A 16,551-nucleotide genomic window follows, 5' to 3' on the forward strand; every position below is an offset into this window, starting at 1 on the left:
TTACCTTTTTCCAAACCTCTGTCCCACTCCCTGACCTCGGGTCAGAGAAGAATGTGAGCTTGCGCTGAGGGCTAGAGAAGTCTGCTCCACACAGCCCCCTTGCCTCTCTACTCTGCGGGGTGGATATGAGCCCACATGCCTCTGAGTGCAGCTGCCACGCCCCGCTCGGCCCCCTTACCACCCCCCCCCACACATACCTACTGTGTCGGTGCTGAGTGAAACAGCACAGCTCTTTCCATAGTGGCTGGGGCGAAGTTTGTGCTCTGCCCCACTCGTGTCTCTTCTCTGACCTTTACCAGGTTCCTGTCTCCACCTTGGAGCTGATTTCCTCACAGCAGTGGCAGGTGGTTTTGATGTTCATGCTTAACGACATGTATTACCGAGTCTTCTTCCTGTGGGGTCTCTGTTCCCTAATTTCCTAGGGGCAGTGGGTCTCCCTGTCAGGCTGAGATCTCCCTGAGAAAAGGGGCTGTGTGTCTGTGACTTCTTCTCTTTCTCCTGCTCTGTAATCACTTACTGGACTCTGTACATGAAGGAACTGAACTTGAAGGTGACCCTGGCACTTAGCAAAGGCCCAGAAGAAGAGCCAAACCTAGAAGCCCTGGGAAGCAATAGCCCATTGATTCCACAGTCTTCCCAGATTCCAAGCATGTGGGGGGTGGAGAGACACCTCCGGCCAGGCACAACAAAGCGCCTTTGGTACCAGCCTCTGGGAATGATGGGCACATTGGTCCAGTGCCCGCCACTGGTCTCCTTTTCCCGTTAATGCAATCCTTGTTCACCATGTATGCTGTGAGGTATTTTTCCAGGCAGTAGTTTCTTGGGAGAATTGAATTCCCCTAATAAGTCACCTTGTAAATAACTTAGAGGGCAGGGAGAGAGAGGAAAGCAAGTCCTGTTAGTTTCTAACACTGGAAATCCACAAATTAACCTTCACTGGAGCAACCCACCCAGACTAGAGTATGGGGGGGGGGAGGGGGAAATGAAGATTTCCTCTTTTTCTAGTTCCCCATTCCTCAAATAAATCTTGATTAATTTTTTCTGCCAACCTGCTGGTCTGGCTCAGAGCAGACTGGGCAGAGAGAGGGGCTGAAACACATCTGATAGAACACAGATGAAAACCCTTTATATGTGTATACTGTTTATATCTTTTCAAAGCACTTTCCCTCTAGAAGCCCAACATTCATTATGTGCTATCATTATAGATCCATTTGTTCATTGAACTTTAGTGAGAGCCTACCATGTGTTGGGCCCTATGCTAGGTGCATGATAGCAAATTAGACCTTGAGGAGATAGAAGCCTGGGTAGGGAGACAGAATAAGAAAATGAGGAACATTTAAGGTGGAAAGGGGGTAACAGGGACCAAAGGAGAAAAACTCCCATTCTATAAGGAACTGATATTAGGTTGCTGTTTTTTGTTTTGTTTTGTTTTGTTTATTTGTTTGTTTTTGAGTCAGGGTCTCACTCTATCGCCCAGGCTGGAGTGCAGTGGCACGATCATGGTTCATACCAGCCTTGACCTCCTGGGCTCAGGCATCCTTCTGCCTCAGCCTCCTGAGTAGCTGGGACTACAGGTGCTTGTCACCATGCCTGGCATTTTTTTTTTTTTTTTGTAGAGACAAGGTCTCACTATGTTGCCCATGCTGGTCTCAAACTCCTGGGCTCAAGTGATCCTTCTGCCTCTGCCTCCCAAAGGGCTGGGATTACAGGTGTGAGCCACCACGCCCAACCCGGATTGCTCCTAGTAGAGTAGGAAAGAAAAAGATGTTAGGAAGAAAGTTCTTTATTTTATCCAGTCCTATTCTCCCTATAGCCGATGTTCAATAGAGAGCAGTCACCATGGTGAAAGTCCTAGACAACTAGGACTAGCAGTCACCATGGTGAAAGTCCTAGACAACTAGGACTAGCAGTCACCATGGTGAAAGTCCTAGACAACTAGGACTAGCAGTCAGCATGCTGGGAAAAGATGGAGGAAACAAAGAGTTTGATGTGGAGAAGAGACTTGGAGACAAAGGACACCCTTATCATTACTGACGGACTGATGGATATCAAGACAAATTAGTGCTCCCTGTGACTTCAGTGGGGAGACCCAAGACCAGTGGGTGGAAGGAAGGAAGATATCTTAGCTCAGAAGAGAAAGACAACATGCAATGCAGTGCAGACAAATTAACCAGGGGTGCGTCCCCTTCTTCCGAGAGGACATGTGGCAATATCTGGGGACAATTTTAGCTGTCACAACTGGAGGGTGGGATGCCACTGGTCCCTAGGGCGTATCTAGCCAGGGGTGCAGCTGCTACACTCCTACAATGCACAGGACAATGCCCCACAACAAAGAATCAACCAGTCCCAAATAGCAGCAGTGCCAAGGTCAAGTAGTTCTGATATCATGGGCAAAGGCACAGGCTTGGGGTACTCCTCCCACTTACCAGTTGTGCCACTTCCTGGCCTTGAGATTGTGGGCAGGTTGCTCAAACCCTCTTGTCATTTGTGTCCTCAACTGTAAAGTGAAGATAGCAAAACTCAATGTGCAGGGACAGAGTGGCATTCAGTGGGATCTTTCTGGACAGTGCCCCCAGCAAAGTGTCTGGTAAGGAGAAGGTCCCATTTGTGCTTGCTACAGAACATAAGGAAGATTTTGTTTCATTTAAATCAGTAGGACTGCCCAATAATGGATCAGCGTGCCAGAGAGATTAGGAGTCACACTGAGTTTTCTGTCCCTGGGAATCCCCAACCTCCTGTGGGGAGGTTATAGAGGGCTTTCGGGAATAGGTAGGGAATGAGGCTACAGGTTGTGTCAGTCACTCAGTCCTTTCGTCCTGGCATTTTTCTAGAGGGGTAGCCAGACATCTGCGTTGCAGACACCAGCACCCTGCAAACCGGAGAGATTGCACTATTCCAGAAACTAAAAAACTGGTTGATCAAAGTGGTACCTGAACCTCACTCCCTTCTCCTTAAACAATGCTCTAACTCCTATTCCTCCCCATCCTGGGTTCTGGCCTTACATGAAAGTCCCCCCAAAGTCTTCAAAAGGTAGCACAAAGAGCCCAGAGGTCAGAAGAGGATGCAAGAAACCAGCGGAGGCTGAGGGGCACACAGGAGCCCTGTGACGGTGGGATGTTGAGTAGAGTGCAGGCTGTTGCTCTCCACCTCCTCCGAGGTCAGCAGGAAGAAGCGAGCCTCACCGAGGAGAGTCTACAGGGGAAGAGGTTCCTGAGGGAAGGGAGGGATTCCATCGGTAGAAGGGAGCAGAAATTATATCAGCAGTCATCCATCATGAGGAGTCCAGGCTCTGGGTTCAGACCTTCATGGACTGTTCTTACAAGGGTAGCAAATGAGAGTTCTTATGGGACACCATGAAGGCTGTGGTTTTAAGCGTTCTGAACCCTTTGAAAAGGAAGTGGGCAGGCCCCAGGGTGGGGTACTCAGAATCTCCAGGGCCTCCTCTCAGAGAACAAACACCCAGGAAAATAACCCTGTGAGAATTACCCACCTGAAATGATGCTAAAGAGTCACGGCATGACTATTCTTTTTTTTTTGAGACAAAGTCTCACTCTGTTGCCCAAGCTAGAGAGCCGTGGAGCCATGATGGCTCATCACTGCAGCCTCAAACTCCTGGGCTCAAGGGATCCTCCCACCTCCAGCTCCTGAGTAGATGGAATTATAGGTGCGCCACCACACCTGGATGATTTTTAAATTTTTTTGTAGGGATGGGGGGTCTCACTATGATGCCCAGGATGGTCACAAACTCCTGGGCCTAATCAATTCTCCAGCCTCAGTCTCCCAAAGTGCTGGGATTATAGGTATAAACCACTGTGCCTGACCTGCATAAGAACCTTAATAAAAAATTTTTTTTCTCACTGAAAAGTATCTCTTATTTAGGTGAAAAAAACTGAGATTCAGAGAGTTGAATTGAATTGCCTGAGGTCATAGTTAGTGGCAGAACTGGGACTTAAACCCAGGGCTATCTTTGTTTGTTAAAAAGTTCATTTTTAAAAAAAATAAAGTGTGTCTGAGAACCAACCAATTGCATCAGACTTGCCTGTGTGGCTTGTTAACATGCAGACCTCAGAACCAGACTTCTTGGGGATGGGTCTTGGAAATCTGATTCTTAATAAGCTCACCAAGTAATTCATATGCACAATAAACTCGAAAGCCATGGGTGTAGACAGGTTTGTCAATGATAGACAACTGGACTCAAAGACCTCTGTAGTGCTTCCCAGTCAAGAAAGCCAGGAATTTATGGCATAGGTACAGCAAAATGTGGCTGCAGCCGTCTCCCTTCTCTGTGCACAGATGCCGTCTCAGGAGCCTCCGGAAGAGTCAAATAAAGGGCTGTCACATACCCTTGAGCTGGGATGACACTCTCCACACCAGTCCCTCTGCACAGCCTCTCTGCTCTGTCTGATCCTTTTGCTGGTCACTGCGGCCAGAGCTGAGACTAGGAGGACAGATGTGGGCAGGGAGAATGACCATAATAAACTAGGAGGCTGAGGTGAGTGGATTGCCTGAGCTCGCGGGTTTGAGACCCACCTGGGCAGGCGAGACCTCATCTCTACAATGAATCAAAAAATGAGCCGGGCGTGGTAGCGCGCGCCTGTAATTCTGGCTACTCGGAAGGCTGAGGCGGAAGGATCGGCGGAGCCCAGCAGGTCGAGGCTGCGGTGGCCGGCAGCGGCCACTGCACTCCAGTCTGGGCGACAGAGTGAGACTCCGACTCAAAAAAAAAAAAAAACCAAATAAACAGACCTCAGGCAAGATGCTGTTGTATGTTTCTAACTCAACGGCTTATTCAGACAATAGGAATAATAGGTTATCTTGCATACTCTGCTTTGGCTGGAGTGTGTTGGTGGGTCCATCCAGCAGCCCTGTGGTTGTCATTGCTGGGTTGTTAGAAGATTTGCCATCATTTGCTTTCCTCTGAACCTCAATCACTGTCTCCTGCTGCAGCTGAACTTGACTTTCCTAGGTGTTGCTTGTCGTCTGCTATTGCTCGACCTCACCGCTTGACCCACAGCGCTGCGGACAGGGTGTGCTTGGGCAAAAGGGAAATTCCGCAGACTGTCCTGTCCATCCTTCCCACTGCCCACACCCTAAGCTCTAGCTGAACTGGGCCTTTTCCAGCTCCCCGGACATACCTGGCATGCTCCCACCCCAAGCTTTTGCTCTTGCCGTTTCCTCCGCCTGGAAGTCCTGCCCCTCATCATCCAGCATATTCGACTTATTCTTTAGGGCCCTGGAAGACATTGCTTGTTGCATAACCGTCATCCATTCTCCTCTTCTTCCTCATTTACCGTCCATAGGTATTTTTTTAATGGCAAGATCAATGCGCCATCCTAAGCTTATTGATTTTCCAGACTTCTTTCTTGCTAGGAGTGATAATGTGACACAGTTCTGGCCAATGAGATATACTTTCTTTTTTTTTTAAACAAAAAAGGAGGAGAGACAGCTGCATGCAGTGGCTCACACCTGTAATCCCAGCACTTCGTGAGGCTGAGATGGAAGGATTGCTGGAACCCAGGAGTTTGAGACCATCCTGGGCAACGTAGTGAATCTCCATCTCTAAAAAAAAAAAAAAAATCAACAAGTTAGCTGGGCATGGTGACATGCACCTGTAGTCCCAGATTCTTGGGAGACTGAGACAGGAGGATTGCCTGAACCCAAGAGGTCAAGGCTCCAGTGAGCTAGACACTGCCTTAAAAATAAAAGTAGACTGGTCGCGGTGGCTCAAATCGGTAATCCAAACACTTTGGGAAGCTGAGCTGAGAGGATTGCCTAAGCCCAGGGGTTCAAGACCAGCCTGGGCAACTTGGTGAGACCTCATCTCTACAATATATCAAAAAATTAGTTGGGCATGGTAGCACGTGCTTGTAGTTCCGGTTACTTGGAAGGCTGAGGTGGAAGGATCATCTGAGCCCAGCGCGTCAACACTGGGGTGGCTGTGAGTGTGCCATTGCACTCCAGCCTGGGCGGCAGAGTGAGACTCTGACTCAAAAAATAAAAGTAAATAAATAAAAATAAATAAAAGGAGGACATGAAGCTAGCATGTGTTTGGCATGTATCTTTGGATTTTCCTTTTTGCTCCCTGGAAAGTCTATGATATGATACCAGGGGTGGAGCAGCCAACTTATACCCAAGATGATGAAGGCCACATGTGAAGGATGCTGGCCTGGAGACAGAGGAGCTTGGGTCCTTCAGAACATCCTGAGACCTACGTGGTTCTGCCTCCACTTCTTGTTGTTTAAACCTCAGTAGTTAGGTTTCTGCTACATGCAGTCAAATGCAGACCTAATTGATGCAAAGCCTTCTCTCAAAAACTGCCCCCACCACTTCTACTCATCCTAGCTGGATAAGCTCTTCCTTGACTCTGAGCTCACTTGGCCCTTTGGGAATACCGCTCCCAGGACAGTTATCTTACTCCACTTAACATGCCCATCGCATTTTTGTCTCAGTAACTTTGTTGTGAACACCTTGAAGGAATGAGTCTTCCTCTCCCTGGTAACTCCCCTAGGATCCCCTGGCCTTAAGAGATGCCTGGTAAAGATTGTTGAGCAGAATTGATCAGCACTGGCCTCTCCCTCCCAAGATCTACCAGGATTGTAGCATTCTGAAGATTATTTTGTAATGACTCCACCATGGCCTTTCCATCAACTGCTCCTATCCCCCGAGTTTGTCCCTTTTCCTCTGTCCAAGCCTAGACTCCTCCAGGCAGTGAGGCACATGGGAGAACTGTCCTATCACCTCTTCTAAGAAGTAGGATTAGGAGAGCAGATATAGCTTGGCCTCCTAAGGGTCTTTTCCCTCTGTCCTCCCAAAGACTGTTGGATGAGGGGAAGGACAAGTTCAAAGGCTTCCTTAGAGCCCTCTTCCTACTAGAGACTCTTGGAGCAGATGAAACCACCTAGTTCAGTCTCCAACCTTCAGGCAGGAAAATCCTACAACTTCCAGAGCAGACAGAAAAGAATCAGGGTATCTCTTGAACGACCAAAATGGAATAGACTATAAGAGAGGCCTGGGGGTAAGACTTGAGGCCGCTTCTAGGCTTGGTGATATGCTGCCTGGTGTCATTAGGGGGTCAAGTCAGATGCTGGTCTGGGATCTAGGGTAAATTTCCTTGAAGGTACTTCCCCCTACTGTAGGACTAGGGACTACAGTAAGTTCCACATGTTTGCCCCCCACTACTCTATGAACTCTTTCAAGACAAGGCATGTCTTACTGATGTTTACTTTCACTACCTAATAGAGTACCTGGCACAAAGAGGATGCCCAATAAATATTTGTGGGAGGGAGAACGGAAGGGAGGTCTTAAGTCAAGCCAAGCAGATGAGTTGCTGACCAGGGTGCAAGTCTTGCCCTTCCTCATCCCAGCCCAACCCTCCTTGGTGGACTTGTCTTAAACTGCTTCCCTGGTTTCTCCCTCAACCCTTCAGAGAACTTCCTCTTCCACTTTTTGATCTTTTGCATGTCCAAGCAGAATTCACCATGCAGCGATCCAGCAGCATATTGGACACACCATTACAGCATTTAATCAGCTGGGTGGAGAGTCTCAGCCCCTGTCTCTTCTCTTCACCAGTAGCCAGAGTTACTTCTTGGGGAGAAGGATCAGAGCTCATTCCTCAGACTAGGTGAGAGGGTCTTTAGGTCTCACAGGTCAGAAGGTCACACAGCAGGGTAACCGAGATGAAGCTTGGAGTGACAGATTTTTTCAGGGTGAGGAAGGAGGTGGGATGAGTGGAGGAATATTGCCTTTGAGGAGAGCTGGTAGGGCAAGCAAGGCTTCTTTAGGCCAGCAGGAATATGCCGTCTGGACAAGCTTGCTTTTCATAAAGAACCTGAGGCAGCTCTGGGCACCAGAAGTCAGAACTGAGCCTAGGAGCAGGATAGAAAATGTTCCTAGACTGGTTCACAAGGGGTTTAGAGCTGCGGCACCATGGGAGGGGGAATTGGACCTCAGGAATCACCTAGGCCTGTGGCCCCTAGAGAGCATCTCTAGATCACCCTGAGTCCTTGAAGGTGATCATGCGAACATGAGAGTCATTTCAATTACTCCAAGGAACTAACAGAATTTTCATCTCATGGTAAGATTGAATAGGCTAAATGAAAAGGTCATTTTCCTTTGCTTTTGGCTGGAATTATATCAACACAGTGTCCTCATGGGAAAATGAATGATTTGATAAATGCAGTTGGGTAGATAAAATCTTTCAAAATATGAAGTCCTTCTTATTGAGGCTTACAAAGTTGGAAAACAATAATCTCTCTCAAATCCTTCATTGCATAGATGAGAAGACTGAGACCCAGAGAGGTCACATAGCTGTGACTAGGGCTAGGACCTAGGGCTAGGACCAAATCAACTGCCCTCTCTGCTACACCATGTGCCTCTGTTTTCTCTTGTCTTCATTACTCCTTCCAAAAGGGGGTGCCCTCTGGGTCTGCCAACCCAACACTACTGCTCTCCTGTGGAACTTCTACAGGAGTCTGACACCTACATGTTCTCTGGGATGATGCCCACTGGGCCCCAGCATCTACTATCATCAACATTATGGCCCAGGGAGTGTTCCTATGAAAGAAAGGAACTATCCCGGAGGTCCCAGGGGACATATCAGACAGAGTCACATTTAGTTATAAGTAAAAGAAACCTTAACAAATAGTGGCTTAACTAAGAAAGACAGTCCTTCCTCCACCCTCCTCCACCCCCTTTCCTTCTTACTTCCCTACTGCATAACAAGAAGTCGGAGGGAGAGAGTCCAGGGCAAGTACAGCTGCCCAAGTAGGCCATTAAGGTACCAGATTCTTTCTACTTTTCTGTTCCATCACGCTTAGCCTTTCTCCTCATGGTTTCAGGACAACTGCTGCACCTTTGGGTATCCAAGCAAATTTCCAGGCAAGGAGAAGAGGAGAAAAGGTGGGAAGGAAAGGAAAAATCTCACTGTTAGAAACCTTTGCCCTTTTTATTCAGGAAGGAAAGGCCTCCTCTAGGCTACTTCCTATTCCTGTTAACTGGAACTCATTCCGTGGACATCACTAGCTACAAGGGACACTAGCAATCTAAGCATATGTCTTTTTCCTTTCCAGTCTCCATAATAGAGGAAGATAATTAGAAGGAGATTGAAATGGGGTAGAGGGGGCCAACGTAGACACACATGTCTTCCCTGCATCCTTACCCATCCTCCCCTCCTGCCTACTATTACAAGGAAAGGTGGCATGCAAGGCTGGTTTCCACTGGCACGGTGAACCCCAAACCCTGTTGCCTTCTCACCTCTATTTCCTATATCTTCAAGGTTTTCTGTCCTCCTGAATCTTATCATTCACTTTTTTATACATGCTCAAATCATTCCCATGTTAAAACAACTGTAGGAGTAGTAGTGACTTAGGGCAGGGGCCCACAACTCTATGCTGTGGTTCGGCACTGGTCAGTGGCTTGTTAGAAACTGGGTGCAGTAGGAGGTGAGCAGCAGGTGAGCAGAGCTCCATCTTCTGTTCGATCAGCGGCGGCATTAGATTCTCAGAGGAGTGCAAAACTCTGTTGTGAACTGCACAGGCGAGGGATCTAGGTTGTAGGCTCCTTACGAGAATCTAATGTCTTGTGATTTCCCCCTCCCCTCCCTCCATCCACGGAAAAATTGTCTTCCACGAAGCCAGTCCCTGATGCCAAAAAAGACTGGGAACCACTGACTGGTAGAAAAACATTGGGATACGAAATTGTGTTGGTCAATTCTTACTGACTGCTACTGAGTTGCTGCAAGAGAGAGACAATCCTCAGTCATGCTGGTCCACATGTGAGCAGGAAGGAAAAAGTTTACAGCTTCATTGAGAGGCCCTTTCTGCCTGTGGCCAAGCCCTGAGTGCCAGAGATTCATGTCCCTTACAGACCACAAATCCAAATTCTGTTCCTCCCTTGGGTGAGGACGGACAGCTTAATCTTTGAGGCTTTGGTTTTTTCATCTTTAAAATGAAGACAATAATATACTTTCTTCAAAGGATAATCATAAGGATACAGTGAATTAATGTACATAAGAATGGCTTGTAAAAGATAAACAAAATTGGGAGCTGGGGAAAGAGAGAAACCCAACCTCCACTTGTGAAGACCACATGCTCTTGTGTCAAAATTTAGCCCTAGCCCATGTTCTTCCTGTTGTGTGAGCCAAATTTTTCTCTCCTTGACCTTGTTCAAGCTGCATTTCTTCCTATGGAACCCAGAGCATTCTCTTTAATAAGCTCATTCACTCCTGTGGTGTTCAATGACTGTCAAGTCCACATCTATCGTCCAGACCTTTCTCCCGCCCTCTAGGGCGATATATCCACCTCCATACTTGATATCAATACTTGGATATTTGCAGACACCTCAAACTCAAGATGTCTAAAAGTGGACTCATCATTTTTCCCATGTCTGTGTTTCTTCCTCGTATTCTCTGTCTTTGTAGATGACATCATAATCCATTGGCTGCCCAAGCTGAAAACTGGAAATCACACATGGCTCCTTCCTCTCCTTCATTCCCCACATCCCATCATCAAGTTCCATCATTTCTGCCTCTTAAACATCTCTCCAATGCCATGCCCTTAGTCTGGGCCACTCTCTCTTGCCTATGTGGCCATCACTGTTTCTTTTCTACCCAACAGTAGTTTCCCTACTTACCTGCCTATCAGAATTGTTTGCTCCAGGCAGCTATGTGTCTAGCTCCAGATACTGAATCAGAATGAAGAATACTGTTCTTCTTTGCCAGATAATTGATTTCCAGCCTCACTTGCATTTAGAAGGGCAACAGGACCCTGTTTTGACCAACAAAATGTAAAAAGACATCTATGATGGACTTCAGGGAAAGTTTTGCTTCTCTGAGAAGAAGAATGGAAGGTTGCTGGTACTGTTCCTACCCTTTTTCCCTGCCTTGAATAGGAGATTATTGTGCCCGGAACTGAGGCAGCCATCTTGCAACCACAAGGTAATACACAAAAGAATAAATAGCCAACATGTGGAGGATGATGGAGCAGAAGGATGGAACTAGGCTGAGTTTCTAATGATATCACTGAGTTGCTCAACTATCCCTGAGTATGTCCTATTTCTTGATTTCTTGTGGGTGAATGATAAATGACATTACAGGTTTTAAGCTATATTGGGTAAACTCTTGCTTGATGCTGAAAGCATTTCTAACTGATATAATCTCCTAATTAGTCTCTCTGGCTTTGTTCTCTTTCTCTTTTATTGATTCCTCATACAGTATTTAAAGTAATCTCTTACAAACATAATTCTAATGTTGACATTTCCTTGCCTAAATGCTTTTTATGGCTTCCCATCCTTTAGTTTAATGTAATTTGTATGGCCAGCTTCACCAGCTTGGAATAAAAATAAGGGTCTGTCTCTTTTTAATATTCACACTAACCTTTTGAGCTTCAGTCTGTCCAAATGAGCAAGTGTCCAATATCCCGTTTAGGCCTATGGACCACAGTGGTTGCTCAATTCAAAGGTGTCAATCTGGCACTCAAATACAAAGAGAAGGAAGAACTTTGAGAACATGCCAGGTTATCATTGGGCCCTTTCTTTTGCCTATCATTGACTGTCCCATGGTGTCTCATTTGTAGGCTGGGCACATTTGACTGATACATCCCTGCTTGACACTGCAGTGGCATCCTTGATGATCCACATCCCTGCACTGGCCATGGTGATGGGCCCTTGAGCGAGAAGAATTGTGTGTCTGCAGTGGGACGACACACGGCCATAATATAGCCAAGGTTACGGCTCTAGTGGCATATCTTATGCTCTTTCTAAACCACATCCCCCATGCCAGGGTGACTGGATGCAGAGGAGTTTCTAGATTCGGCCACATGCTATCAGAATCAGCCTTCACCCCAAAGCTTTTTAAGCTCATAGGCTTGAACCCAGGTAACCAGTCCAGGCTCTGCTTTTATAAAGTCCCCCCTAACTCTGATCCCTACCTACCATATTTGGATCAAGTGTGTTGGGGGAGCCCCTTCAGATGGCTGGACCTAGCTTCATTTTGTACCACTGTCCTCTATGTCTTAGCACCAACAATGCTGAAAGAGAGAGAGAGAGAGAGAGAGAGAAAGGACACATAAGAAAAACAAGAAGTTTACACATGCTTTTTCATCTGCCTGCACATCTTCCCACTCTCTATCACCTAGCTAACTCTTCTTCTTTTAGGCATCAGGTGTCACCTCCTTCAACAGGTTTACCTGGTTCTGAGCTGCCCCTTCTACAAGACTTACCTATTGATTAAAGACTGCAATGCAATTTTCACTACCAAGTGAAGTCTGGTCTGTCTTTTTTGCTGCTTAGCAAATAACTAACAAATGGTGTCCCCTCTTCTTTAAGTGATGAAACTCTGTCATCCTGCACACCCTCCTCACACTCCCACCCCAAAACTGACTCAATTGCTCTTCTCTGTATTCTAGTAGCATGCTTTACCTCCCCTATCACAGACTTTATCTCATAGTATCATGATTCCATGTTTACTTATCTAGGGTTTGAGTTCCTTGAGTTCTGTGGTCTTACCACCTTTGTATCCCCCAAGAAGAATGCTTGGCATGTGGCAGGCTCTCAATGATGTTGACTTTATAAGTGAATACATTCATTGTGAAAAGAGCCCTGGGAACTCTAAAAGCAGAAAGTGAGAAGTTACTGCCCTGAGCATGGCATAGATGAAGTCTCTAACCTATGTGGGGAAGTGGACAGAGACTTCTGTATTTCTGTGTCCACGTGTATATTTGCATATTTACATTTAACTAGAAAAATATCAACTTCCCCTAATAGAGGAAGATGGGGAAGGCAGATGGCCTCTGTTCTAGGAGCTTAATCAGCAAGCCACAGGGACTATTTTCAGAGCTTCCAGTGGGTTCTTGGCTATGCTAAAGTTGTTCAGGAGCCAAGTTTGGCGGCAGAGGTTGGAAAGAGCAAAACTGCTCCACATAAGAAATGAGAAGAATTTGGATTTTGCCCCTAAGAAGAAGACAACAGAGAAGAAGCAAAGGGATTTGCTGAATAACATGGAAAGATTTCAGGTCCTGAGCTGTAAAAATGACCAATGGATTTTTAAAAATAAGACCAGAAATGTCTAGTGTTTAGTGTTGTTTATATTGCTGTAATGTAAAGCTCTTCATTTCTTCAAATCTTCCTAAGTTTGCCACATTACAGAAGCCTCGGGAGTGTTTCTGCCATGCTCTCCATCTGGATGGAGGTGGTAGAGAACAGGGAGTCACCAAGAATGGTCAGAGGGCCTCGGACCAAGCAACTCATCACAGCAGGAGCGCCCTCTGGAAGTCTGTGGAAAACTTGACATGGGCATTAGCCTTTGCAGACTCCAAGGGGTGGTGATTATTCCAGGCACATTTGTCCTGCTCTTAAGGGTCAGGGTGACCCCCTCTAGCCTTTATGAACAACTCTATGGGTTGTTTTAGGGGTGGTGTGTATATAAGAAGGGTGGGCTTTCATTGTCTGCATAGCTGAATGCTGTGTTTGCAAATATACTTGAAGATGTGTGTGTTTGCATGCTGCTTTTGGAATGATACATTGATATGATTACATGTTATGTCCTTATTGATCACACTTTTTCTTCACTGAATCCTCACATAGAAAAACCAACCCCTTTCCTGCTCCATGAGGAGTAAAGTCCCTCCCAGGACCAAACCAGCACTTTGCCACTGAGCCTAGCCAAGCAGCACACACTCCCTGCCCCATCTTCCCCTGTTCCTGCCCCTTCCTGTTTCCCTGTCTTCTTCCTCCAGCCCCAAAAGTAGCCAAGGCCCTTACCAAGAGCAAGAAAACAAAAAAATCAGGTCACCAGATGTGTTCCATTCCATCCTCTCTCTCCACAATCTTCCTCACCACAAGCCAGTGAATTCTGAGCATATATACAGCAAGCACCTGGCATCCCTCCAAACCCAGCTATGCCCCTGCCTGGTAACAAACACAGCTAAGGTGGGGGTTGGGGATGCCCACATCAGCCTACCACATGGTCCACTCTGGCCTAGCCCATTTGCTCTGTCTACACAGCCCAGGCAGACCCCAGAATGATTTTTCCCATCCGGAATGAAAGGTGATACATTGGTGTCATCTGTACTGCAAGGTCTCCTTCTCCCTATATAGACACTGAAGATCTTCAGGAGGACAGTGAAGATCCCTTTATCAGATTCTGGAAGGCTGAGAGACTGCAGCCCTGCCTCGGCTCCTGGGCAGGGCTCTCTCGGGTTGGTCCCTACCTGGAGTCTGGAATGAGTGTCTGTGCTCTGGAACGAACAGGCATCTGGGATTCTCATTGGAGACTGTTTACTGCTCAATTTGCATGGCAGGTTAACAGCCCACAGCAGCCCACTTCCTGCCAGGGACTTTCAGGAACAATTTCTCCAAGCCAGCGTGGCCCTGCCTGGGCATGAGCCCTCCCCATCCTTCCCTCCCTCCCCACATCAGCCACATGGACATGACTCATGCAGGCTCTGCAAGCCCCTGCCAAGAACAGCCAGAGGACTGCCTGGATAAAGTTGGGATAGGCTACTTCAGAAGCAAGGAGTAGTTCAGAGTCACTGTTGGAATTGTGTGGGCATCCGTACTCTCCTCTCACTACCACCCCCAATCACCTACCACCCCAGCCAGATGCAGCAGGGTGTTCCTGATGCTCAGGAGAGAGTTCACCTCTCCCTCCCCACTTCTTTCCTTCCTCCCGTAACACGCAATATAATCAGGGACCATTGTGTAAGGGCGCTTTGCTTTTCCTTGCGATATTATGGAAATAGCCTACACCTAAAGCAAAACACCCATACAATTTTATTTTATCCTCACAATCACCCCATGAGACAGTTATTATTTTTCTGATTTCAAAGAAGAAGAAATTGAGGAGAAAAGAATTAAGTGAGTCAATGCACAAAGGGTGTTCAGGGCAGTAAAACTGCACTGCATGATGCTATCATGGTAGATTCATGCCATTGAACATTTTCCCAGACCCATGGAATGTACCCCAAGAGCAGACTCTAATGCAAGCTATGGACTCTGGGTGATAGAGATGTCTGAATGAAGGTTCATCAGTTGCCACACATGTGCCAGTCTGGTAGGAGGCTGTGCACATGGGGGCAGGGGAGCTCGAGGCTTTTTACTCCATTTTGATGTGAACATAAAGCTGCTTTAAAAAATAAAGTCTTACTTAGAAATAAATAATTTTTTAATTAAAAAAGATAAAGTGACTTGTTTGTGATCATACAGAAAGCAGTTGATCTGTGATTTGAATATAGGGCAACCTGCTCTTGTTGCCCATGTTCCTTCCCGCTGAGATGCTTCTCCCTGGGATGCCAGATTAAGGAACCAGGCTGCACCGGAACCCATCAGAGTTTCTCTAAGTCTTGTCTCCTTGATCCTAGGGGTTGCCCCTGTTTTCAGTGCATTGCATGAGCTCCTGAATGTGCACTTGGAGATTCACCAGTAACTCTCCTTGCCAATTACAGCTCCTTGCCCCAGCCTGCCATCTGTCTGTCCCACCCTCTGCAACCCCTGGACGCTCAAAGCCTTTAGCCTTGTCTTAGTTGTGTCTATATTCTTGGCACGCAGCAGTGCCTGACACATAGTAGATGTTGAATCAATGCCTGCTGGGGAAATGCATGATGAAGAGAAAGGCAAGGGAGCAAGAGAACAAGAAGAGAGGGAAGGGAGAGAGGAAGAGAAGAGGAAAGGAGGCAGAAGAGGTAGTGGATGGAGTACAGGGTGGAAAGGAAAAAGGCATAGTCCTCCCCTGACGCGATCTTATCCCCTCTGTCTTCCCGGGAGCTGGAAGAACCTTTTCAGTTGCCTTCTCTTTCCTTCCTTCACAACAGGAGAAGGGCTTTAGCAAGATCCCTGCCCATCACCCTCCCCAGGTATTCCCCATAAAGTTTTTAACCCTTAGAACTAGCACTGCTCTGTCCCTTTTCTACAAAGTGAACGTGTTATTTGGGCAAAAGAGAAAAGGAGAAAAATTGAAGTGGAAAAATCTTTGGTTTGGAAATTCAGCTGACTGCCCTCATTTGGAATAAAACCTCCTTCAGTCCCTGGCTGCACGACCGGCAGACAGAGCCAACAGTAACACCGGATGCTGGGATGCTGGGAGGAGACCTAGAGACTTTTCAGAGGAGCCGCCAGAATGGTGTGAACTTGGAGTTCAGCATGACAGTGATGGGGCTCATCTCCGAGGGCTGAATCCCAATTCTGATTTCTACCTCATCTCTGTCCAGACAGTGGTCAGTCATCTCAATGTATCAGGCAGAGCACTGCCCAAGGGGCAAAAGCAGGACCAGGAGAGGCAGGTCCTGAGGGGGAGGGCAGGGGCTGCATCTGTGTCATGTCCTAAGCACCTACCTCAGCACCTGACACATGGAAGGTGCCCAAGAAACATCAGCTGAAAAGATTTTAAAAGAACTAGTAACCCTTGTCCCAAAGGGTTGACAGGAGATCCAGCCCTTGTTCTCAGGTACTGGTTGCAGCCTAATGATGGAGACAGAGTAGATATAAAGAATGCAATGCAAAAATTGAATGCCTTCCAGCCTAGGAAACATAGCAAGACTTTGTCTCTAGAAAAAAATCAGA

The sequence above is a fragment of the Carlito syrichta genome, unplaced genomic scaffold (genome assembly GCF_000164805.1).
Source record: "Carlito syrichta isolate Samal-C Ts95f unplaced genomic scaffold, Tarsius_syrichta-2.0.1 Scaffold304629, whole genome shotgun sequence".
Lineage (NCBI taxonomy): Eukaryota > Metazoa > Chordata > Mammalia > Primates > Tarsiidae > Carlito > Carlito syrichta.